Source organism: Prionailurus viverrinus, chromosome E2, assembly GCF_022837055.1.
Source record: "Prionailurus viverrinus isolate Anna chromosome E2, UM_Priviv_1.0, whole genome shotgun sequence".
NCBI classification, from domain to species: domain Eukaryota; kingdom Metazoa; phylum Chordata; class Mammalia; order Carnivora; family Felidae; genus Prionailurus; species Prionailurus viverrinus.
Window position 1 is genome coordinate 44,119,275 of NC_062575.1, and position 26,512 is coordinate 44,145,786.

General features: G+C 42.0%; 1 long non-coding RNA gene across 2 annotated transcripts; it reads right to left on the reverse strand.

The window, feature by feature from the left end:
* Positions 1-1,954: 1,954 nt before the first annotated feature.
* On the reverse strand, positions 1,955-25,306 carry LOC125153629 (uncharacterized). 2 transcript variants are annotated; one of them, XR_007147521.1, is made up of 4 exons: positions 24,263-25,306; positions 9,593-9,721; positions 3,815-3,889; positions 1,955-2,040 (listed from the first exon to the last, which is right to left on the reverse strand). It is a non-coding gene; the product is annotated as an uncharacterized LOC125153629 (long non-coding RNA). The 2 variants fall into 2 exon arrangements; XR_007147520.1 differs by lacking the exon at positions 9,593-9,721 and having other exon boundaries at positions 24,263-25,300.
* Positions 25,307-26,512: the final 1,206 nt, after the last annotated feature.

The window sequence follows — 26,512 nt, forward strand, 5'->3', positions numbered from 1 at the left end:
CAACAAACTATGAAAGATCAGAGCAGGCTTAATGGTGGATGTGCTTTTCAATCTGAATCTTAAAGGATGAGTACTAATTCCCTGTGTGTGGGCACATACACTCTGGGAGTCGTTCTAGGCAAAGTACACAGGCCTGTTCTGTCATGTTAACTCTATCTGGACTCCATGATCCAGAGTCGAGTTTCATGCTTTGTGGCTTTAAGGTATCCCTGCTGGGAGCATGACTGATAACAGCAACAGTCATTTCTCCATCCTGGATCATAGTTACGGGAGTTTACATTGAAATTAATAGTACAGAGCTGTCCCCATTACCCTTCCTCCAGCCTGCCTGCCAAGTTTGAAAACAGCTACTTGTAATATGTGCCTTCTTGAAATGCTTGAGAGGCATTTTATTTTCTACACTGAACCTTGACAGGTAATTATGGTTTGTAAAGGGGCTGGCTTCAAGTAGTCTTAAGTTTTAGATAAATGGAATAGTCTTACTTGTCTCATGGTTTCCTATCTTGTGACGAGAAGGATAGTACAGAATCCTGTCTGGGTTGGATTAGGACTGTCTGGACACTTGGGAGTAAACGGCACTCATATAGCTTATATTTCAGGTTATGCTCTCTATGGTGTTTCGTGTCATAAGAAAGACATTATTTTAAAAAGGAGTATTATATCACATGTAATTGTGATGTGGAATGAGTGATAGGGTTTCCACTTTAGACAAAATACTCTAGTATTTGTGCAACCCTAACAAAGCCAAGAGATGAAGGCACATTCCATAGCAATTCTCAATAGAGATAGTAGATTTGGAATGGGATGGTGAGTTTTTAAAGAGCAGACATTTATCTTTCCTTTGATTTAGTTTTATTTAAGACATTGTAAAATTCTAAGGAATGTTGAAGGATCTTTGAGAGACTTAAGCACAGCATGGTGTCAAGGATTAAGAACTGTTATAATTATGGATAGATTGGCCACTATATATGTACAGTTGTGGGATAATGGCAAGTGTTCTGTTTCTCCCATTCTTTGTCCTTCCTCCTGTCTCGAGCACTGGTACCACACAGTTGAAGTAGTACTTTAATCCCTAGATTTTATTTGCTTTCACTACATGATGTTACCTTGTTATTTTGTTACGAGAGGATTCATCCAAATATTCAAACTTTGAATGAATTAAACACATACAATTAAAAAGCATAAGCATGCACATGATAACGTTTTACAATTCTTGGTTTAAAGTGCCTTCACAGTGATACTGTGGTTGAGGTTGTGCAGATTGTTGTGTTAATCCTCATACCGGTTTTCTAGCAAGATAGTTTAATGTTGATCTGGCTGCACTTCAGGGACGAGACACACACAAAAAAACTTCCATGCTGTTCTGCCATCTTGGCCCCTCTCTTCACAGTGATACTGAACTAGGAAAAGAAAGCCAGAGTTAAATCAAGACGGTGAGGACTTAAAGTGGTGAGAGTGTATTACCTTGTTGCAGATTGGGCTAAGATCATGATGTTACAGTGTCACTGATGGAGAATCCTACTCCATCATTTCTGTTAACCATTTCTTGAACATCTGTGGGCCAGGTAAATAAAAGACACTCTATACCTTTCAAGAGCTCAAAAGTGTATGTGTGCATGTGTGTGAAGACCAGAAGTCATGTCACCCGACTATAAATCCAAGTTGCGTGTCTAGTGGCTTTATATGATCTTGGACAAATTACTTCAACATCTATAAATGGTGATAGTAATACCTCACAGGATTTTAGGAAGATAAATGAGTTAATTTGTATGAAATGTTTGCAGTGTCTTGCACCTCAAAAGCATTCAGTGAGTATTAGCTATTAATTTCATCACTCTTATCTACTTACTGTTTCACTTTTCGGGGGGTCCTTATAAGACACTCCCATTTCCTTCCAACACATCCACCTTTCATATTTGAGCCATTTCCAGAGGGAATATGTTTATTACCCTGTAATACTCCCAAGGAGACGCAAAGAGCACCAGATAAAAGAAGATGAGACAAAAATCCACCTGGGCTGCAGGAAGGAAGAATGGTGCCCTAAAGATGGTTTTGGAGAAAAGTCAGAATAAGGGAGACATTGTCAATTAAACAGTAATATTTTGAAAATAATCTTTTCTTTTTTCTTCCTCCCTCCCTCCCTCCCTCCCTTCCTTCCTTCCTTCCTTCCTTCCTCCCTCCCTCCCTCCCTTCCTTCTTTTCTTCAGCAGTATGTCTTAACTGTGGACCTAAAATACTCAGTAAACCATGTTGTAAACATGTGCTGTCATCAGGTTTTGTTGTTCCATTTATAGAGCACAGGCAGAGCAGAATTAGCATAATTCTTAAGGGTCCTAGGATTTTCAGAATGGTAAATGAACACTGGTTTCTGCTTAAAGTCATCAGCTGCATTTGCCCTTAATAAGAGTCAGCTTGTCCTTTGAAACTGAAGCCAGGCATTGACTTTTCTCTAGCTATGAAAGTCCTAGATGACATCTTTTTCCATTGAAGATCTTTTGCTTAGTGTAGCCACCTTCAGTAATTATTTTAGCCACATCTTCTGGACGGCTTGCTGCAGCTTCCACATCAGAACTTACTACTTCACCTTGTACAGAGATGGCTTCTTAAACTGCACGAATCAACCTCCGTTAGCCCCATTTCCTCTCTGTAGCTTCCTCGCCTCTCCCAGCCTACCAAGAACTGAAGAGTTCGCACTCTGGATCAGGCTTTGGTTTATGGGAATATTGTGACTTCTGTTCACACATTTCTGTGTTCACTGGAGTAGCACTTTTAATTTTCTTCAAGAAATTTTCCTTTGCGTTTACAACTTGGCTGTTTGGTGCAAGAGGCCTAGCTGCTTTCAGCCTAACTTGGCTTTTGACCACCTTCCTCACTAAGCTTAATCATAGCTTTTGATTTCAAGTGACAGATGTGTAACTCTTCCTTTCACTTGAACACTTAGAGGCCGTTGTAGGGTTATCTGTTGGCCTAATTTCAATATTGTGTCTCAGGGAACAGGGAGGCCTAAGGACCAGACAGAGATGAGCAGGTGGTTAGTGGAGCAGTCAGAACGCACTATTGGTTAAGTTCATGGTCTTATATGTGTGCAGTTTCTGGCACCCCAAAACCATGACAACTATAACATCAAAGATCACTGATCACAGGTCACCATAACAAATATAATAATAAAGAAAAAAGAATATTGTGAGAATTACCAAAATGTGACAGAGACATGAAAAGGCAAATGCTGTTTGAAAAATGATGTTGACATTTGTTTGATGCAGGATTGCCACCAACCTTCATCAGTTTGTAAAAAATGCAATATCCGCAGACCACAGTAAAGTGAAGTGCAAGAAAATGATGTATACCTGTATAACCTTGGGGAAGTCCTTTCATTTCTCAAGCCTTGATTTCTACATCGAACCAAGATTAATTCCTGTTTTACCAGGTGTTTTTGAGAATTGAAGAGAAAATACTCCTAAAGCAAACAGTGGAGTGCTGGTACATGTGAGTTGCTTGGTGTGTTTTTCTTACTTTTATTAATCCTCCCACTGACTATAAGGTGAGTGTCATAATCATCTCCATGGCATTGTCAGCAGCCTGAGATTCGACAGCTCTAGCAAGTTTCCCAGAGTCACACATCTCAAACAGGCTAAATTTGAACACCCTCCCAAGAGTCCATGCAACTGCCCCATGACAGTATTGTGTCTCAGAAGATTAAGGTTTCTTTTGCAACCACACAGGTCCTCTCATGCCTTTTTGAACAACAAAAAAAATATTCCCTTTAGCATGCTGTTCCTTCAGCCTAGAATGCCCTTCTTATCCCCCCTTTTACCATGCTCATCTGTCAGAGGGACTACTGTTCACCTTGCAAAGTTCACTTCAGTTGTCACCCAGGCTTCCTCAGGCACTAATGGAGGAAATGAGGGATAAAAATGCTGTAGGTCATATAGAAAACCAAGAGCAAAAAGGCAGAAGTTCCTGCTCTCCAGTAATTACTTTTAATGTAAGTAGATTAAGTTCTCTGATAAGAGATTGGCAGAATGGATTAGAAAAATGTTCCAACCAGATGCTGTCTACAAGTGAGTCACAGTAGGCCCAAAGACACAAATATGTTAAAAGAGTGGGAAAAGCTCTTTTATGCAAAGAGTAACCAAAACAGAGCTCTGGCGCCTATATTAATATCAGACAAAATAGACTTTAAATCTGAAAGATTTCAAGTGACAGGGTCACTGTATATTACTAAAATGTTCAACACAGGAAAAATATATACCAATTATAAGCATTTGCACATCTAATAACAGGCCCATAAAAATATGTGAGGCAAAGTTGACAGAATTGAAGGGAGAAATAGACTGTTGCATTAATAGTCTATAATTAATAAGTGGAGTCAATACTCCACTTTAAATAATGGGTGGATCACCACACAAAAGATGAATAAAGGACATAAACAACTCAACAAGCCAACTACACCTAACAGACAAATAACATTCCACCTCAAAACTGCACAATACACATTCTTCTCAATTGCACATGGCATATTTTTCATGATGGATTTATGTATTAGCCCATAAAACAAATATCAGTAGCTTTAACATATATAAAGTAACTTTGTTGATCATAACAGGAGGAAGTTAGAAATTAAGGAAAAGTGGACAATTCACAAATATACAAAAATTAAGCTATACAGTCATAAATAACTGTTATGGCCTGAATGTGTCTTCCCCCAAGTTCCTATGTTGAAGTCCTACTGTGTGATGTGTTGGTATTAAAAGGTGGGGCTTCTTAGAGATGCTTAGGTCATAATGGTAGAACCCTCATGAATGGGATGGGTGCTTTTAGAAAAGAGATCCCACAGAACTCTCTTGTTCCTTCTGCCCTGTGAGGATACAAAACAAATCCTGCAACCTGAAAACCTGACAATGCTGGCACCTTGATCTCTGACTTCCACCCTCAAGAACTGTGAAAAATAGATTTATCCTGCTTACAAGCTATCCAATCTCTGGTATCTTGTTATAGTAGCCTGAATGGACTAAGAAAATAACCAATGAGTCAACGAATAAATCACAAATCAGAAAATACTTAAAGACTAATGAAAACACAGCATACCAAAATTAATGTCGTATAGCAAAAGCAGTGCTAGGAGGGAAATTTGTAACATAAATTGCCTATATGAGAAAAGATCTGAGAATCCATAACCTAACTTTACACCAAAAAGGTATGGAAGAAGGAAATAATAAAAAACAAAGTGGGGATAAACCAAATAGAAAAACACAGAGAAAATCAGTGAAACCAAAAGTTGGCTCTTTGAAAAAAATCAACAGAATTGACAGAACGTTACCTAGACTGACACAAAAAAAGAAAACACAAATAACCAGAAATGAAAATGGAGATCTTGCTACCAACTTTACAGAGGTAAAAAGGATTATAAGACAATATTAAGAATAACTGTACACCAACAAATTATTTTCTTTCTCTACATTTTTATTTAGATTCCAGTTAACATACAGTGTAATATTGGTGCACCAACAAATTATATAATCAAGAAGTGGTCAAATTCCTTGAAACACAAAGATTACCTAAACTGACTCGAGGAAATAGAATATTTCAACAGATCTGCTTTATAAAAGTTAAAAAAAACCAGATTTACTCTATAAAAAGTAAAGAGATTGAGTCAGTAATCAGAAACCTCCCAACAAAGAAAAGTGCTGTACCAAATGGCTGTACAAGTGAATTCTACCAAATATTTAATGAAGATTTAACACCAATCATTCTTCTCAAGCTTCTAAACAATTAGAGGAAAAAAATTCTCTATGAGAACATTGTTCTCATACCAAAGCCAGATAAAGAAATCACATGAAAAGAAAATTACAGAGCAGTATTCTTTGTGGATATAGATGCAAAAATCCTCAACAAAATATTAGCAAATAGAATCCACGAGTATATTAAAAGATTTATTCACCATGACCAAGTACAATTTACCCCAGTAATGCAAGAGTGAGAAGAAAATCAACCAATGTAATCCATTCCATTAATAAAATGAAGGAGAAAACTCACATGATCATCTCAATTTATGCAGAAAAGGCATTTGACAAAACTCAATAACCTTCATGATAAAAATGCTCAGAAAACTAGGAATAGAGGAGAAACTCCTCAATATGATGAAGGCTATGTGTAAAACCCACAGCTAAAATCATCTTCAGTGGTGAAAGACTGAAAGCTTTTCCTCTAAGGTCAGAAAAAGACAAGTAGACCTACTTTCACAGTTACTATTCATCATTGTTCTCAGAGTTTTATCCCAGAGCTATAAGTCAAGAAAAGGAAATAAAAGGTACCCAAAATGGAAAGGAAGTTGTAAAACTATCTTTTTGCTGTTGAAATGATCCCGTACATAGAAAGGATTCACAAAAGAATTCCCCAAAACTAATAAGGCTAATAGATGAATTCAGCAAAGTTGCAAGGAAAAATCGATACCCAAGTCAATTGTATATCCATGGAACAGCAATGAATGATACAAAAAGGAAATTAGGAAATTCCTTCCATTTATAATAGTACCTACAAGAGGAAAATATTTGGTAGTAAGTCTAATCAAGGTGAAAGATTTGTATGCTTAAAACAAAACAAAACAAAAATGCTGGACAAAATCAAAGATGACCCAAATAAATGGAAAGATATCTCATGTTCAGAAAAACCCAGAAAGACTTAACAGTGTTAAGATGTTAATACTACCCAAAGAGATACATAGATTCAATGCTATTAAAATTCCAGCTGCCTTTTTTTTTTTTTTAGAAAAGGTAAAGTCAATCCCCAAATTCACACAGAATTATAAAGGGCCCCAAATAGCCAAAACAATCCTAAGAAGAATAAAGAATAAAGTTACCCAACTTCACAATTTATTACAGTGCTACATTAATTACAGCAGTATGGCAGTGACATAAGGACAGACATACAGACCAGTGGAATAGAATAGAGAGCCCAGAAATAAACCCTCACACATATGGTCAATTAATTTTCAACAAGATGCCAAGACCTTTTAAGGGGAGGGACACTCTGAAAAAGTTGAAGAGCAGGCAACATTTCCTAACTCATTTTATGATGCCAGAATTGTCCTGATACCAAAATCAGACAAAGATACTATAAGACAGAAAGAAGGGAAGGGAAGGAGGGAGGGACGGAAGGAAGGGAAAGAAGAAAGAAAGAAAGAAAGAAAGAAGAAAGAGAAAAGAAAAGGAAAAAGAGAAAGAAAGGAAGTAAGAAAGGAAAACTACAGACCAGTGTCCCTTACAAATACGGATGCAAACATACTGAAAAGACTAGCAACAAACATTTCTCCAAAGAAGATCTATAAATGGCTAATAAACACATGAAAAATGGTCAATATAATTAGTCATTAGAGAAATGCAAACCAAAACCACAATGAGATATCACTGCCAGGATGACTATGAGGAATATTTTAAACAGGGAAAATAAGTGTTAGTGACATTGTGGGGAAAATGGAATCCTTTGTGCAATGCTTATGGGAATGTAAAATGGTATGGCCCTTGTGGAAAACACTATTGTGATTCCTGAAGAGGTTAAATATAGAACGACCATATATTTCAGCAGTTTCACTTCTAGATATATACTCTAAAGCATTGAAAGCAGGGACTTAGATAATTGATCACCAACATGTATGGTGACAGCATTATTTACATTAGGTGAAAAGGATGAAAAACAACCTAGATATCCATCAACACATGAACTGATAGACAAATTGTGGCATATACATGCAATGGAATATTATTCAGCTTTAGAAGGAATAGATTTCTGATGCATGCTACAATATTTATGAACCTTGGAAACATGCTAAGTGAGATAAACCATACACAAAAGGACAAATATTGTATGATTCCATTTATATGAGGTACCTAGAGTAGGGAAATTCATAGAGATATAGAGGTTGCCAGCCGCTCAGGGCAGTGTGGAAGGGGAAGTTGTTGTTTAATTGAACAGTTACTGTTTGGGATGATGAAAAAGTTCTGGAAATGGATAGTGCTGATGGATGCACAGCACTGTGAATGTACTTCATACTAATAAGTTGTAAATTTAAAAATGACTAAAATGGTATATATCCTACAATAAAAAGAAAAAAAAACTCAATGCATAATAACATAGCCTTCTTGTTCTTGGGAAGTTCAGTGCTTTGTACTTCTGAACTTTAGAAGTAAGGTAAAAGGGAAAAACTTAAGCAAATGATCCAAATCTTCTATAAGATAATATATATTTCATGGTAATTTTCAGAGTGCCACAAACCGTACCTGCTAGCTTTTGTCTCTTTTGGAATGGAGCTAACTTATCTCTGAGGGAATTCAGTAGTAGAGAAGTTAATGGAAATTACACACTAAGACTGGAATGGAACATGTCAAGAAAATACAGAACTAAGTCTGTAAGAACTCACCAATTACACTGAGAAGAACCTGATTTTTGGAAGGGTGGCAGGTTCTAACATGTAAACACATTGCTTAGTTATTTGGAGTTTTATTTCTCCTTTAAACATTATTTTTGTAGGAATAATAGTCTCATACAGGATTTCTCATTGATAATCAGTCAGTACTTATGCACGAAAATAACGAAGTGTGCAACCATTTGTTGATGACCTTAGGTTGCTAATTATGTAATTATTTAACTTTTGGAATTGATACGGAACATACAAACCCATTTCCTCATTGTAAATCTTGGGAGAAATGAGGCATTGAAATAAGGCCTAAGACATAGACGTGGGAAATGTTCAGAGAATATGTGAATTCTGGTAATAATTGAATGAATCAGTAGTTTATAGTATGGTCCCTGGACCTGCAACATTAGCATCACCTTGAAACCTGGGGTAAATGCAAATTATCAGAACATTGTTCCTGGCAGAGAGAAACACCTGAACAAAAGCCTGATAGCTGGACAGACTGGGATTTAGGGAGGGAAAGAAGGTCTGTTGGGAAGATATAGTTTGGGGTGGTTGGGACAGCATTCATCAAGGTAGAGAGGGGAGGGGTTGGAGCTTAAACTATTTTTCGTGATATATTAGGGGTTTGGATTTCATCCCAAGAGCAATGGAGAATCTAGAAATAAAAGAGAACCCTCTTCATGCCCCAGGGACAGACTGGGTCATTAATAAGGGGAAAAAATGCTGGGTATGGCTATGGTATACTGAAGAATGGAAGACCTCTAGAAGGCCCTCTTGCAGACTTCCAGCCTCTATAGGAGGGTCTTCTAGTTTTTCCACAGGAGAAAAGGCCCAGAGCTATTTTAAAATTACCCAGATTCTCCACAGTGGAAACTGATTCACACTAGTTGTTTGTTCACAAACTGTCTGGGGAGACTCAACCTACCCCTCTAGGCTGAAGGTGGACTCCTAAGAAATAACCTGGTTGGAGACAGAGCAGAGTTTGGTCCTCTAAGCCATTTAGTTACACTTCCATATATCAGATACACATACACTCAGTGCAAATAGAAGGAGTATGAATAGATTACTCGTGACTATACAAATGCTATACATTTGAAAGGTTTCCTTTTACTAAAACATAAATGCTAATCAGCAATCACCTGAGCCGCCAGGAGACATACTAGAAGACAGACTTACAGGTGCATAAGTGCAGAGAATAGAGAGACGTCTTCATGGCCCTTCTGAGGACCCACCTTTCAAAGGTACTTCCAGAGTTGTCAGTTTACATTTGTTTAAGTAATTTTTGCAAAGACGCCAGTCTTCCCACTGGAATATTTACAGAAATACAAACATATTCACAGATCATGTCTGAAATCTAATAAAAAATAAGTGGTGATACACAGAAACAAAATATAACCCAACTGAGGAGAAAAACAAATCATTCGAAATAAGCACAGAATGACAAAGTGGAAGACATTAAAATAGAAAAATGTAGGGGTGTCTGGGTGGCTCAGTCAGTTGAGTGTCTGATTCTTGATTTCGGCTCAGGTCATGATCTTGAGGTTGTGGGATCAAGTCCTGCGTCAGTGCTGAGTGTGGAGCCTGCTTGGGATTCCCTTTATCTCTCCCTCTGCCCCTCTTCCCCACTCACCCCCTCTCTCTTCCTCTAAAAAAACAAAAACAAAACGTGTTCCATATGTCCAAGAATCAAGAAGACTGAATATGTTAAGTAGAGACATGAAAGATTTAAGGAAGACCCTAATCTAACTAAAAGAGATAAAAACTATAAATTGTGGTATGAAATGATGTCACTAAGGGCAAAGTGGACATTGCAGAAGAAAAGATCAGGAAACTGGAAGATGTAGCAGTAGAAACTATTCAAAATGAAACAGAAAATACTCAAAAAGAAAAAATTATCAATGAGCAGTGAGACAACTTCAAAAGAACTACTACACATATATAACTGAAGGCCCTGAAAGAGAAGTAGAGGGACAGAAAATCATTGGAAGAAATAATGACTGAAATATTTCCAAATTGGTGGAAACTATAAACCTACAGAACAAAGGAGCACAAGAAAATTTCACCAAGGCTGGAGCTTGGGAAAATGGTGGAACAGGAGGAAGCTGAGCTCATCCTGTCCCACATTTTCAACTTGGATCCAAAGACTGGCAGGAAAACTCCACAACTAAATACAGGGAAGAAGCTGTATCTCAAAGGTTAGAAAGGTCAGAAAGGTGAAGGGAGGCTGCCTGAAGGAGGGAAGGAGCTGCACTTGCAAAGAGGGCAGAGAAACAGGCCCTCACACCAGGGAGCTCACATGGGGGAAAACTAAGCCCCATAGCATTTGGCTTTAAAAAACAGAGGGGCTGAGGTGAGCCTGGGTGTATCAGTCAGTTGAGCATCTGACTTTTTATTTTAGCTCAGGTCATGAACCCAGGGTCGTGGAATTGAGCCCTATGTTGGACTCTCTCTCTCTCTCTCTCTCTCTCTCTCTCTCTCTCTCTCTCTCTCTCCCTCCCTCTCCTCCTGCCCTTCCCCACTTGTGTGTGCGTGCGCGCTGTCTCTCTCTCTCTCAAATAAAAAAAATAAAACAATAAAAACCAGAGGGGCTGAATTCTGTGAGTTTGTAAAACCAGTGGGACTTGGAACCTGGAGGTTTGGAGGTCAGCTAACTCAGCATTGGGGGAGCCAGGAAGGTGAGTGATAACTGGGTTGCTGCCCTTAAAAGGGCATCAGCCTGCATGGAGAGACAACATAAAAATGGCAGTTTACACAATGCTGGGGGCAAATAGGAGACAGATCTGTTCATATTGATTTTGGAGTGTGTTAGGGGGACTTCTCCTAAAACAAGGGAGCTGGCACATGCCATTTTCCTCCCTGTCCCCCTAGCATAAGCACAGAGACACCTGCAGGGAGCAGGGCTGCACAGAACTTGTTACCTAACCCACTAGCAGTGTGCCACACCCATGGATTCTCCTGAGGACTTGCCCATTCCAAGCTTACTAGCCTAGGCCCTGGGCTCAGGGGTTTAAATTTGTTAAAGCCATGAGCACCCTGCCCAGACTTCAAGTGCACATCCACCATGCCACACCCAGTTGTGTGCTCCAGCCACCCCCATGTTTTACCCAATCACACATGCCAGGGAAGTGTCCCATTCTGTGCCCAGCCACAACTCATGCCCCACCAGGAACCATCAGATGGCCCACCCAGTCATGTGCCCCGACCACCTTTGTGGGTTGTGACCAGTCATGCACCCTGTCACCAGTGTGCACTGTGCCGAGCCACCAGGTGCACAGGTGCTGCCACCTGCTGCACCCAGCCACCATGCCAGGCCCAACCACTGCACTCCACCTAGCTTCCCACCCCAGCCAATGTTGTGCACCATGCTCAGACTGGCACATCGAGCCACCACAGTGATTAGGGAGATCCTGCATAGGACTAGCGGCCCAGTGCAAATTTAGCTAATTTGCTCCCAAGTTCCTAGGCAGGTACTACCCCCAAGAGGTGGCCTGACTGGGTCCCACTAACACCACAGAGAACAAGCACAGCCCACAACAGGCAAAGTCAGTGTAGACAGCTGCACTGAAAAGAAAACTGACTCAGACACAGCAGCAGGGCATAAGCAACGCATGTAGGATACTCTCCTGAAGTGCCAGGTTCTGAACAGGAGACATTGCACTGTAGGGCACTCCAGGACCTCTTCTTCATAAAGTCATACTTTCTTTTTTTTTTTTTTTAATGTTTATTTATTTTTGAGATAGAGAGAGACAGAGCATGAATGGGGGAGGGGCAGAGAGAGAGGGAGACACAGAATCGGAAGCAGGCTCCAGGCTCTGAGCCATCAGCCCAGAGCCTGACGCGGGGCTTGAACTCACGAACTGTGAGATCACGACCTGAGCTGAAGTCGGACGAATAAAGTCATACTTTCAAGAGCAGAAGACACAGCTGACATTTTTTTAGCTTTCTTTTTTTTAAATGTTTATTTAATTTTGAAAGAGAGGGGGTGGGGAGGGGCAGAGAGAGAGGGAGACAGAAGTTCTGAAGCAGGCTCTGTGCTGAGAGCAGAGAGCCTGATGAGAGGCTTGAACTCACAAACCACGAGATCATGACCTGAGCCGATGTCAGACACTTAACCAACTGAGCCACCCTGGTACCCCTTTATCTGACTTTCTTAACACACAGGAACAGAAACACAGAAGCAGGCAAAATGAGGAGACAAATTTATCCCAAATGAAAGAATAAGACATGGCTATCTATAGCCAGAGATCTAAGCAAAACAGAATAAGTAAATGCCTGATAGAGAATTTAAACCAAAGATAAGGATACGCACTGGACTTGAGAAAAGAGTGGAAGACATGAGTGAGACCCATAACACAGAGATAAGGAATAACAAAGCAGAGATAAAGGACACAATAAATGAAATGAGAGACACACCTGATGGAATGAAGAGCAGAATGGAAGAAGCTGAGGAATGAATTAGTGATCTGGAAGACAGAGTAATGGAAAGTAAGCTGAACAAAAGAAAGAGAAAAGAATTCCGCAAAATGAGGATAGACTTAGGGAACTCAGTGATTCCATCAAACATGATAACACTTACATTATAGGAGTCCCAGAAGAAGGGAGAAGGGGGCAGAAAATTTATAGGAAGAAAGAGTAGTTGAAAACTTTTTTAATCTGGGGAAGGAAACAGATATCCAGATCCAGGAGGCACAGAGAACCCCATAAGATTAACAGGGGATTCGTCAGCAGAAACTTTCCAAGCCAGAAGGGAATGGCAGGATATATTCAAAGCGCTGAATGGGGAAAATCTTCTGCCAAGAAATGCTCTATCCAGCAAGGCTATTATTTGGGATAGAAGGAGAGATAGAAGAGTTTCCTAGAAAAACAAAAATTAGAGGAGTTCGTGATAGCCAAATCAGCTCTGCAAGAAATATTAAAAGGGATGCTTTGAGGGGAAAGGAGAGACCAAAACTGACAGTACAGAGGTAGGAAACAAAAGGAGTAAAAATGAGTATTTCTGTCACAAGTCAGTCAAGGAAATCACAAAAAAGAATATAAAATATAATAACATATACCTGAAATGTGGGGAGGAGAGGAGAGAAGAATCAGTTTGAACTTAAACAACTATCAATTTAATATAGACTACTATATGCAGAAGAAGTTATATATAAGCCTAGTGGTAACCATATGTCAAAAAACACTAATAAATATGAAAAAATTTTTTAAAAAATCCAAATATATCACTAAAGAAAATCAGCAAAACATGAAAGAGAAAACCAAGAAAGGATCAGAGAAAATCTACAGAAACAACCACAAAACAAGTAATAATATGTCAATAAGTACATATTTATCAATAATTATTCTGAATGTAAATGGGCTAAATGCTGCCATCAAAAGATATAGGTTGACAGAATGGATATAAAAACAAGACTCACCTATATATTGCCTACAAGAGACCCATTTTAGACCTAAACACACCTGCAGATTGAAAGTGAGAGGATGGAAAAACATGTAAAGTGCAAACAGATGTCAAAGCCAGAGCAGCAATGCTTATTTTGGAAACTTTATTTTTTTTATTAAAAAATTTTATTTTTAACATTTATTCATTTTTTGAGAGACAGAGAGCACAAACAGGGGAGGGGCAGAGAGGGAGAGACACAGAACCTGAAGCAGGCTCCAGGCTCTGAGCTGTCAGCACAGAGCCTGATGTGGGGCTTGAACTCATGAAATGCAAGATCATGACCTGAGCTGAAGTCAGACGCTTAATTGACTGAGCCACCCAAGCGCCCCTATTTTGGAAACTTTAAAACAAAGACTGTAACAAGTGACAAGGACACTATAATAAAGAGGACAATCCAACAAGAAGATATAATAGTTGTGAATATTTATGCACTCAACATAGCAGCACCCAAATACATAAAAGAGTTTATAACAAACATAAAGGAACTAATTGACAATAATACAACAACAATAGGGGACTTTAACACCTCACTTACATGAATGGACAGTTATTCTAAACAGAGCATCAGAAAGGAAACAATGGCTTTGAATGACAGACTGGAACAGATGGATTTAACAGGTATTCTCGGAAGATTCCATCCTAAAACAGAAGAATACGCAATTCTTTTCAAGTGCACGTGGAAATTCTCTAGAATAGATCACATATTTAACCCCCAAAATAAACCTCAATGAATTCAAGATAGAAACCATACCATGCATTTTTTCTGACTGCAGTACTATGAAACTAGAAGTTACCCACAAGAAAAAATCTGGAAAGACCACAAATACATGGAAGTTAAAGAACATGCTACTAAATAATGAATGGGTCAATCAAGAAATCAAAGAAATTAAAAAGTACATGGAAACAAATGAAAGTGAAAACACACTGGTCCAAAACTGCTGGGATGCAGCAAAAGTGGTTCTAAGATGGAAATTATAGGAATATAGGCCTACTTCAAGAAGCAAGAAAAATCTCAAACAACCTAACCTTGCAACCAAAGCATCTAGAAGGGAACAACAAACAACGTATAAAACCCACAGAAGGAAGGAACTAATATAGATTAGAGCAGAGAAAAAAGAGAACATCAATAAAACCAGGAGTTGGTTCTTTGAAAAAAAAAATCAATAAAATTGATAAGCCTTTAGCCAGACTTATCAAGAAGAGGAAGAACTCAAATAAATAAAATTACAAATGAGAGAAAAGTAAAAAAACACCATCACAAAAATACAAACAATCATAAGAGAATTATTATGAAAAACTATATGCCAACAAATTGGACAATCTAGAAGAAATGGATAAATTCCTAGAAACATAAACTACCAAAAAAACAGGAGGAAATAGAAAATCTGAGCAGATTGATAACCAGCAAAGAAAATGAGTCAGTAAATCAAAAAAACTTCCAATAAACAAAAGTCCAAGACTAGATGGCTTCACAGGTCAAATCTACCAAACATTTAAAGAAGGATTAATATCTATTCTTCTGAACTATTCCCAAAAGTAGAAAAGGAAATAATACTTTCATATTCTTTCTGAGGCATTACCCTGATACAAAAACCAGATACACACACCGCTAAAAAAGAGTACAGGCCAATGCACAAATTCTCAATATAATACTAACAAACAGAATCCAATAATACATTTAAAGAATCATACGACTCATCATCCGGAAATACAAATCAAAGTTACAATGAGATGTCACACCTGTCAGGATGGCTAAAATTAACAACACAGGAAACAATGGGTGTTGGCAAGGATGTAGAGAAAGGGGAACCCTCTTAGTCTGCTGGTGGGAATGCAAACTGGTGCAGCCATTCTGGAAAACAGTATGAAGGTTCTTCAAAAAGTTAAAAATAGAACTACCCTATGACCCAGCAATCGCACTATTAGGTATTTACCCAAAGGATACAAAATACTGATTCAATGGGGCGCCTGGGTGGCTTGGTCGGTTGGGCGTCCGACTTCGGCTCAGGTAACGATCTCACGGGCCGTGAGTTCGAGCCCCGCGTCAGGCTCTGTGCTGACAGCTCAGAGCCTGGAGCCTGTTTCAGATTCTGTGTCTCCCTCTCTCTCTGCCCCTCGCGTTCATGCTCTGTCTCTCTCTGTCTCAAAAATAAATAAATGTTAAAAAAAATTAAAAAAACAAACAAACAAAATACCCCAACATTTATAGCAGCATTATCAACAATAGACAAATTATGGAAACAGCCCAAGTGTCCATTGACTGTTGAATGGATAAAGAAGATGGGGATATATATATATATATATATCCCCCCCCCACACATATATATACACACACACACACACGTATATATACATATACATATATGTATATACATATGTATATATCCACACATATATACAATGGAATATTACTCAGCCATAAAAAAGAATAAAATTTTACCATCTGCAAAGATGTGGATGAAGCTAGAGCATTATGCTAAATAAAGTAAGTCAGATAAAGACAAATATCATATGATTTCCCTCATATGTGGAATTAAGGAAAGAAAACAAGTGGATATAGTGGGGGGAAAGAGAGGCAAACCAAGAAACAGACTCTTAACTATAGAGAACAAACTGATGGTTACTGAGAACAAACTGATGGAGGGGAGGTGGTCGGGGGATGGGTTAAACAGGTGATGAGTATTAAAGAGGGTACTTGTGATGAACAGTGGGTGTTGTATGCAAGTGATGAATCACTAAATTCTATACCTGAAGCTAATATTACACTATATGTTAACTAACTGGAATTTAAATTAAAACTTAGAAAAAAATTAAAAATAAATTACTAATTCATTCTCTTATTTAAAAAAAGTTCACCATGACCAAGTGGGATTTATTCCTAGGTTGCAAGGGTGGTTTAACATTTGTAAATCAATCAATGTGATACATCACATCAATAAGAGAAAGGATAAGAAACATACGATCATTTCAATAGATGCAGAAAATGCATTTGACAAAGTTCAACATCCATTCATGATAAAAACCCTCAACAAAATAGGTTTAAAGAGAACATACACCAACAGAATAAAGGCCATATATGAAAAACCCACAGCTTATACCATCCTTAATGGGGAAAAACTGAGAGCCTTTCCCATAATATTAGGACAAGACAAGGATGTCCACTCTCACCACTTTTGTTCAACACAGTACTGGAAGTCCTAGCCACAGCAATCAGACAACAAAAAGAAATAAAAGGAATCAAAATAGGTAAGGAAGAAGTAGAATTTTCACTATTTGCAGATGATATGATACTATAGAAAACCTGAAAGTCTCCACTGAAAAACAGCTAGAACTGAGAAATGAATTCAGTAAAGCTGCAGGGCACAAATCAATTTACAGAAATCTGTTGCATTTCTGTACAATAATGAAGCATCAGAAAGAGAAATTGAGAAAACAATCCCATTTACAATTGCACCCAAAATAATTAGATGCTTAGGAATAAACCTAACCAAAGAGGTGAAATACCTGTCCTCTGAAAACTATAAAACCCTGATTTAAAAAACTGAAGATGACACACAGACATGGAAAGACATTCCATGCTCATGGGTTGATAGAACAAATATTGTTAAAATGTCCGTGCTACCGTAAGCAATCCACGCATTTTAGGTAACCCCATCAGAATACTAATAGCATTTTTCATGGAAGTAGAACAAACAATCCTAAGATTTGTATGGAATTACAAAAGACTCCAAATAGACAAACCAATCTTGAAAAAGAAAGACAAAGCTGGAGGCATCACAATTCCAGACTTCAAGTTCCATTACAAAGCTCTAGTCAACAAAACAGTATGGCTGGCACAAAAATAGACACATAGATCAATGGAACAGAATAGAAAATCCAGATATAAACCCACAATTATATGGTCAGTTTTAAACAAAGAAGGAGAGAATATCCAATGGGAAAAAGATGGTCTCTTTAACAAATGGTGTTAGGAAAACTGGACAGCAACATGCAAAACAAAGAAACTAGACCACTTTCTCACACCATACACAAAAATAAAACCAAAATGGATTCAATACCTAAATGTGAGGAGAGAATCCAAGAAGAGAACACAAGTAACTTCTTTTGACATCAGCCATAGCAACTTCTTTCTAGATATGTCTCTGAGGCAAAGGAAATAAAAGGAAAAAATACACTACTGGGACTACATCAAAATAAAAAGCACAGCAAAGGAAACAATCAACAAAACTGAAAGGCAGCTTTCGAAGTGGGAGAAGATATCTGCATGTGACATATCCAAAATACATAAAGAACTTATAAAACTCAACACCCAAAGAACAAATCATCCAATTAAGAAATGGGAAGAAGACATGAACAGACATTTCTGCAAAGAAGACATACAGGTGGCTAATAGACACATGAAAAGATGGATATCTTCACTTATCAGGGAAATGCAAATCAAAATTACACTGAAATATCACCTCAACAACACAAGAAACAACAGGCTTTGGTGAGGATGTGGAGAAAATGAGTGCACTTTTTTTTTCTCTTAAAAAAAAATTTTTTTTAAAACGTTTATTTATTTTTGAGACAGAGAGAGACAGAGCATGAATGGGGGAGGGTCAGAGAGAGAAGGAGACGCAGAATCTGAAACAGGCTCCAGGCTCCGATGTGGGGCTCAAACTCACGGACCACGAGATCATGACCTGAGCCGAAGTCGGACGCTCAACTGACTGAGCCACCCAGGCGCCCCGAAAAAAAAATAATTTTTAAATTTACATCCAAGTTAGCATATAGTGCAACAATGATTTCAGGAGTAAATTCCTTAACACCCCTTACCCATTTAGCCCATCCGCCCTTCCCACAATCCCTCCAGCAACCCTCTGTTTGTTCTCTATATTTAAGAGTCTTTTAAGTTTTGTCCCCCTCTCGATTTTTATATTATTTTTGCTTCCCTTCCCTTATGCTCATCTGTTTTGTATCTTAAATTCTTCATATGAGTGAAGTCATATGATATTTGTCTTTCTCTGACTAAATTTCACCTAGCATAATACTCTCTAGTTCCATCCACATTGTTGCAAATGGCAAGATTTCATTGTTTTTGATTGCCTAGTAATACTCCATTGTATATATACACCACATCTTCTTTATCCATTCATCTGTCGATAGATATTTGGGCTCTTTGCATACTTTGGCTATTGTCGATAGCTCTGCTATAAACATTCAGGTGCATGTGCCCCTTCGAAACAGCACACCTGTAACCCTTGGCTAAATACCTAGTAGTGCAATTGCTGGGTTGTAGGGTAGTTCTATTTTGAGTTTTTTGAGGAACCTCCATACCATTTTCCAGAGTGGCTACACCAGTTGGCATTCCCACCAGCAGTGCAAAAGAGATCCTCTTTCTCTGTGGATGATGCAAGTTCTAAGGCAGGGAGGTGGTGGTAGTGGCTGTGGGGTCTGACATATGAGAGAGGCACAGGTTAAAAAACAATGTGCACATGCAGAGAGAATATGAAATAATGTCAACAGGACCCTCGTATTGGTGACAGGTGAGTGTCCAGGGCTGTCCCAGAGCAACTCAGAGCAACAGACCATAGGAAAGAAAACTAAATATTACAAAAAGAACCTCAGAGGAGGACATTTCAAGAATAGCCCATGAGCTACGTAAGTATTAACAACGATGTCAGTAACTATAATTCCTAGACTAGGCAGATATAGGGATATATCAGCTAAAAAAGGGGATCAAAACCTGGGGCAGAGAGGCCACCTGGCCAGAGAGGGAAAGCAAGGTGGGATCCAAAAGGTTGACTGCAAGATTCCTGACCCCTTCCCTCCTGCAAGGCTTTGTGGCAGCCGGTAATGGGGCTGCATGAGAAGAGGATAGGGCAGTGCAAATAACTCCCCAACAACCAGAGCACCTACCCAGGGAACTGGGGAAGGAAGCACTGTGCATGGTTCTGACTAATCTGTCCCACAGGGAAAAGGGAAAGGCAGAGCCTGGCCTGAAGCACTGGGGTGGATCTGAGTCTTACCTAGAGAGGCCATAAGTGCCAAGTTTTTCAGCATCATCACACTGCAATATATGATTTTCTAAGCCTCCTCTGGGGGAGCCTATTCCTCCAGGAAAAATACACAGCCATGTCCTCACAGGTTACACTGCCTGCCATGATGGGAGAGCTGAAGCCATGAACAGTATCTCTCCCAAAGACCCCCAATCCATCTCCCCACATATTGACACCATGCTCAACATTCTCCCAAGCTGCACAACTCACATGAGTTATCACCCTGGTGCCAATGAGACCTCATGCATCATTAATTCCTATGTCTGGCCCTCAGCAACATTAGGCAGGTGGGCACATAGACATCATTTAAGCTTTGGGCCTGCCATGCAGGGCTCCACCCATCCTGCCAGGCAATTCCCAGAAGGTCTTCAAGATGGTGCCTCCTAAATCCAACCACACTTGGGTCCCTTCTTCACCTTTAATTCCCCAATGCCCAGGCCCTGGTAACATCAGTTTATTCTCTCTCCACACACACATTCAGATGGCACCTCTCTCATATTTCCAGACCCACAGCCACCACCACCACCTCCCTGCCTCATGCCATAAATCTCTCCTTGGCCTCTCTATGTGTTATTCACCACATGACATCAAGGTTGTGCTTGGCAAATATAAGCAGGATTCAGTACCATTCCAGACCTTCAATGGCTCCCACTGTCAAGGCTAGCCATGAATAATGGCATGAAACCCTTACTTGTTGGCCCTGTTGCTTGTTCCTCAGTCATTCAGAACCATATGATTCAATACTTGGGAAGATCAGGACTAAGTGCCCAGAGGCCCAAGTAAACAGGGAAGTTGACATGGTTTCCAAGTTTGTGGGATAAGCTGATAGGTCATTATTTATTTCTAATTCCCAGGAACCAGGGCCTCACTCTTTCTCCTGTCTTCCTGCTGGCTTCAGGATAGTCAGGCACAGTTACAAATGTGTGAATGTGATATAGCCCAGACGTCCAGCTCAGGGGCAGTGGGTCCCATTCCTCATCGAGACCCCATCAGCATGACCGGAAACTACATTCCCAAAGGGAGCACTAAATCATGTTAAAGTGAAAAAAACAAAACTACTAGGGTCAAGGAAGCAAACTCGAGCACAAAAGAGAAAATGTAGTGAAGATAACACTTCACAATCTTTTATTAGCCACAACTCTTTCACATGGCTCCATATCATGTGTAAGAGAAGCTGGAATGTGTGTCCTGAGCATCCGAAAAGAGAAAATGGGACGGTGGGGGGGGCATTTTGTCAGTTTGTAGGACAAGCCATCAGTGTAGTCATCAGAGAGTCATTTTTTTATTCCTCCAGTGCGTCAACACTCTCAGCTGTGGACTTTGCTCTCTGACCTTATGTCAAATTGGAATGTTAATCTTTCCAAATAGCAGTTAAGTAATAAGCATCTTTTTTTTTTTAATTTTTTTTTCAACATTTATTTATTTTTTGGGACAGAGAGAGACAGAGCATGAGCGGGGGAGGGGCAGAGAGAGAGAGAGACACAGAATCGGAAACAGGCTCCAGGCTCTGAGCCATCAGCCCAGAGCGCGACGCGGGGCTCGAACACACGGACCGCGAGATCGTGACCTGGCTGAAGTCGGACGCTTAACCGACTGCGCCACCCAGGCGCCCCAATAAGCATCTTTTTAAATGGAAAACGCATTTTTGTTGGTAAGAAACCATATCAAATATCAGACATTTTGCTAATTCTCATTTTGCTTTGCTTCAAAAGCTCGTGTAAAAACATATCACACGTTTCTACTGAAATAATAGGATAGCATACTACTTTTTTCACACTTTATTTTAGGTGAACCACATGAAATTATCATTCATTTAGGTCAAAAAGAGCCAAATATCTGCAATTTCATTTTGCCCAACCTAATAAACTAAGCACTTCCCAATTTGAATACTTTAGTTATGATCTTGATACCAGTGAATATTCTCTTTTAATAGAATCATGTTTTCCAAAGTCAAGTATTTTAAAAGCTTTCAACTATTTTATGCTCAAGCAGTGCTAATATGCTTGGCTATGCCTTTTACATTCCTGCCTCAGCCTGCATTTCCTTTGTGTGGAGCCTAAATATCACCCAGAAGCGAAAGCTTGGGGTCTTTTCGGGTATTTTCTAAGCATGCACTTGCCCTGGGAATGTACATGGCCTTCTAGATTCTCTGGTATATGTGGGAGCTTTTCAAAGCCCTTAGTAATCCTTGTACCTCCTTCTCCAACTGGCTTCTTCCTAGAAATTCTGGTCTGTCTACTGCTTCCAATGTCTGTTCTCTCTATCCATGGCAACAGTGGCTAGTATATGCTTTTAGTTGTTTTTGGCAAGTGTTGCTTGGAAGGCTGTTCCAGCCCTGAGAAAATCCCAAGTCTGCCAAAAGAAAGGCAAATAAACCCCTGTGTCAAACCCTCTGAGAGCTTCAGGGGGGTCAAAACACACAACCACAATTCTTTGAGAATGGATCCATATTGTCCCCTTCTGAGGAAAAACTCCCATCCCTCTCTGTCAATAGAAGCCAAGTTGACATCAACCAGAAAGTGTTTCATTCCCAAAGTTTCCATTGTCTGAAGGATCCCTATGGAGAACAGCCAAGACCAGCTGATTAACAATATTGTCTGTGGGTCTCAGGTTGTCTCTAGTAAACACACTCATGTTATAAAAAGAAGAGTGAAGTTTCTCAGGATTCCAGCTTTCATCTAAGTGAGGAAAATAATCCACGTTTCTAAAATGGTCAAATCCATCACATTAATATCTAGGGAGTATGGATTTTAATTTTACTTATTGAAATCTAGAGGAAAATCACAATATCATACTAACATCTTCCTTATTCCCTTAATACTTAACCCACGTTTCCCATTTAAAATTAACATTGATAATCTGTCCTGAACCATGCAAACACTTACTCATTGAAGTAATATCTCTAAAGTGAAATAAACTATAAACCACTGAAATGTTCAACAACAGGGAGTCTGCTGAATGAACAAAGCCTCATTCATACAGTGTACTGCTCAGTACAGTAATTTCAAGCCATTATAAAAGCAGGAGATGGGCAGGGGGAGAAGAGAAAGAAGAAAAAGATGAAGGAGGAGGAGGAGGAGGAAGAGGAGTGGGAGTTGTTAATATGCTCCACTACAGTCTTTCCATTTTGCAACTTCTTTTCTAAAGAAGCAGAAAATGAGATGTTTTTGGGTTTCCTTACATAAAAAGAAACAATTTCAAAAACAAATAAAATTAAAAGCTTATATTGGAGAAAGTTAAAAGCTTTTATATTATACATATAATTGACATAACTATTGAACATATATTGAACATAATGAGCTCGGCTCCCCATTTCCAGGCATTCACCTCCTGATTCCCCCCGGGATCCGCTGTGAGTTATCTCCTCCTGATGCAGGAAAATTCAGTGTGCAACACGTCCAGTCTCTACTAGTCCACTGCATTTACGACCAGGAGCCCTACCCCCAATTCTGAGCCTTTCCTTGAGCCTAGGAGCCACCCCTCAGTCACATTCGGAGGCCCTGATGGGCAGTAGCAGAGAGGCACTCTCCCCAGTGTCTGTCTGTACCAGTCGATCCGTAACTGGTTTCGCAGTTACCTGCTTTCCAGCGGTCAGGACCTCAGCCACCTGGGCTTCCAAGTAAGCCTGCCTTTGCCTCTGATGAAACTGATATGGCCACAAAGCCCCTCCCAGGGTCCATGTGACATGCCCCGCCCCCCCCCCCCCCCCCCCCCCCCGCCGATAGATTTGCTAGCTCTCACCCTATGGGCAATCTGGCAGTCCCAGTACAAGCTCCAGATTTAACCTCTCCTGATGCACAAACCCCATCGAGTACTTACAAACAAATTGGCAAAAGCCGTGGAAGACCTACAGTCCCAAAACCATAGAGCAGTGGCTTCAAACTTTCTCGAAAAAAAGCCCGATAATAAATATATATTATAGCTTTGTGGATGACAGATCTCTGTCACATATTTGTCTCTCTCTCTCTCTCTCTCTCTGTGTGTGTGTGTGTGTGTGTGTGTGTGTGTGTGTGCGCGCGTGCGTGCGCGCGTGCAGGGGTGTTACAACTAAAGTTGCCAGCACGGTTCTTAGCTCTGGGGTCTTACAAACACAGGCCATGTGTGGAATCTAGCCCACAGGCCTCAGTGTTATCCTAGTACCAAATATTGCCGAGAGAAAATTCCAAAGCCCTGAATAGATGGAGATACAGAGCATCTTTGCCGCCTGGATAAGTTAGCGTTAGTAAACTGCCCAGTCGGACAAGGATTCCGAAGCCTGGTCTATGGACTGATTCTAAGAACTGTCGGTGCCTTCCGGGCAGGAGTTCCCGGGGCAGGGGACCCTGGGCCCCTCCCCCTCCCCCATGTGCACCCCAGTCCCTGCACCTGGGAGAAGACGCCTCACTGACAGCCGCTGGGTTTGCTGCGCGACTCAGTTCCGGGAGCAACCTGCCACCGAGATGTTCTGACCACGCGTGGCCCCGCCCTCATCTTCTGAGAGACGGAGGCCCGGTGTGCCCAAGGCGCACTTGCAAGTGCCCCCGAGTTGGCCCTCCGGGGCGCTCATCCATCACTCGTGTGCCCCGGCGCCGAGCGCCCTAAGCACCATCGAAACAGAACACAACGAAGTCATTCGTGACGTGCGCATGACGAGGACTCGCCAGGATCTGATGGTTCCAGGTGTGCCAGGCAGCCCTGGTCAAGCCCTGGCAGGGCCGCCACCACCTGGGCGAGCCGAGGCAAGTTCTGGGCCTTGAAGACCGTGTGCCCACATGCGTAGAGCTAAGTGAAGAGGCCCTGCCCTCCCGGACCGGCTGACGTGGGGGCGGCGGGCAGGCAGGTCGGGGCACCTGGGTGCCACCGCAGGATCCCGGCGGCCCAGCTGCGGGTGCCGCGGGCTCAGCTTCCCCGGGCGGCCGCGCCGCCGCCGGCTCCGGGATGCCGGGCCACCCCGTGAAGCATCTGGAGGTGGCTGTCCCGGGCCCTGGGCCACCCGCACGCGGCGGCGGGGCGCCGGCCTAACTGCTGTCCTCTGTGGCGGCGCTTGGAGAGACGCGCCCGGGGGCTCTGGCGCCCGGGGCCGCTCTGTCCCGTGTCGCTCAGCACCTGGACGCTGGCCCCGCTGCCGCCTGCCCGGCGACCTGGGGCTCAACCTCCCGGGGCCAGCTCCCCCACGTCCCCCTCATCCGGCCGAACCTGGCTGGCCCCGCCGCTGAGCCCGGTCCCCCATCGGAGGGTCCCGGCTGCCGGGACTCGCGTGCGACAGGCGCCGCCCTCGGGGACCCAAGGGAAAGGGCGGAGGACCCAGGGCGCTGAGGCGGCGGTTGGGCGCCCACGCCGCGGTCGTGGCCGGTCCCACCGAGCGAGGCGACGCCTGGTCCCTCCAACTGCAGCCCGGTGCGCGCGGCCAGAGGCTAGCGAGTCCCGCGGGGCCAGACCGTTGGCCTCGCCCTTTGCCCTCGTCCACTTTTCTGGTGCCCGTGCGTGGCCCGCTGCGCGCCCGTTCTCTGTCACCCGGCCCGGTGGCCCTCGCGAGCCTGGGGCGAAGGGCGCGCTGGCCGCCGAGGGGTCGCAAGCTAGGACACCCCGCTGACTTTTCTACAGAGTCCAGGGATTCGCCCGCAAGCGGACAGCTCTTCGTGACACCTTGTGCAGGCAGCTCCCCCGCCCGCCGGTGCCCCCCAGTGTCCCCATGGATCCTGGGTCACCCTTGCCCCGCCCCTCACCTCGGATGCTTGCAGCCTCCTGGGCCTGCACCCCTCGCTGTTGGGTCGCCCCCCAGAGGCCGTATCTGACCCCGCGGCCCCGCGGCTCCCCTCGGGGTCCCTCCTCGGTGAGCAGGCGGGACTCCCAGAGAGAAGCCACTGTGTCTGCTGGCACCTCCAGTGTGTTCGCCGCTCAGGAAGGATAAAGATCCTTCCCCAAGGGCGCAAATACTCTCCTCGGCCAGCCCTCCTGCCCCACCGGGGGAGAGGAACTTCTATGAAGCTCTGCTGTCCCAGTCACTCTCCCAGACCCTCTTCCAAAGGAGGCTGACCTGAGAGACACCTGGAAGGGCGAGGACAAGGATGAAAAGTGGCAGTGGCAGGATGATGAGAGAGGGGCCACACCAGAGCTGGAGCACATCCCATCCACCTCTAAGTCCTTGGAGACCACATCTTTCTTTCTTTTTTTTTTTTTTAAAAATTTTTTTTCAACATTTATTTATTTTTTTGGGACAGAGAGAGACAGAGCATGAACGGGGGAGGGGCAGAGAGAGGGAGACACAGAATCGGAAACAGGCTCCAGGCTCTGTGCCATCAGCCCAGAGCCTGACGCGGGGCTCGAACTCACGGGCCGCGAGATCGTGACCTGGCTGAAGTCGGACGCTTAACCGACTGCGCCACCCAGGCGCCCCGAGACCACATCTTTCTGGTGAACTCCTGGATTTCAAGGGAAACCTCCGTTTCTAAGAATACTCTGTGGTAAGGGTAGATGAATTCCAGACCATGGGTCAGGTATATGTGTCATCTCCGGACCCTCCAAAACCTCATCACATGTCCGGAGATGACAGCCAAGGAAGAATTCTAGAAGACACCTTTGGTGCAAAAAGGTGATTTTATTAAAGCACAGGACCGGGCCCGTGTTGGCAGGAAG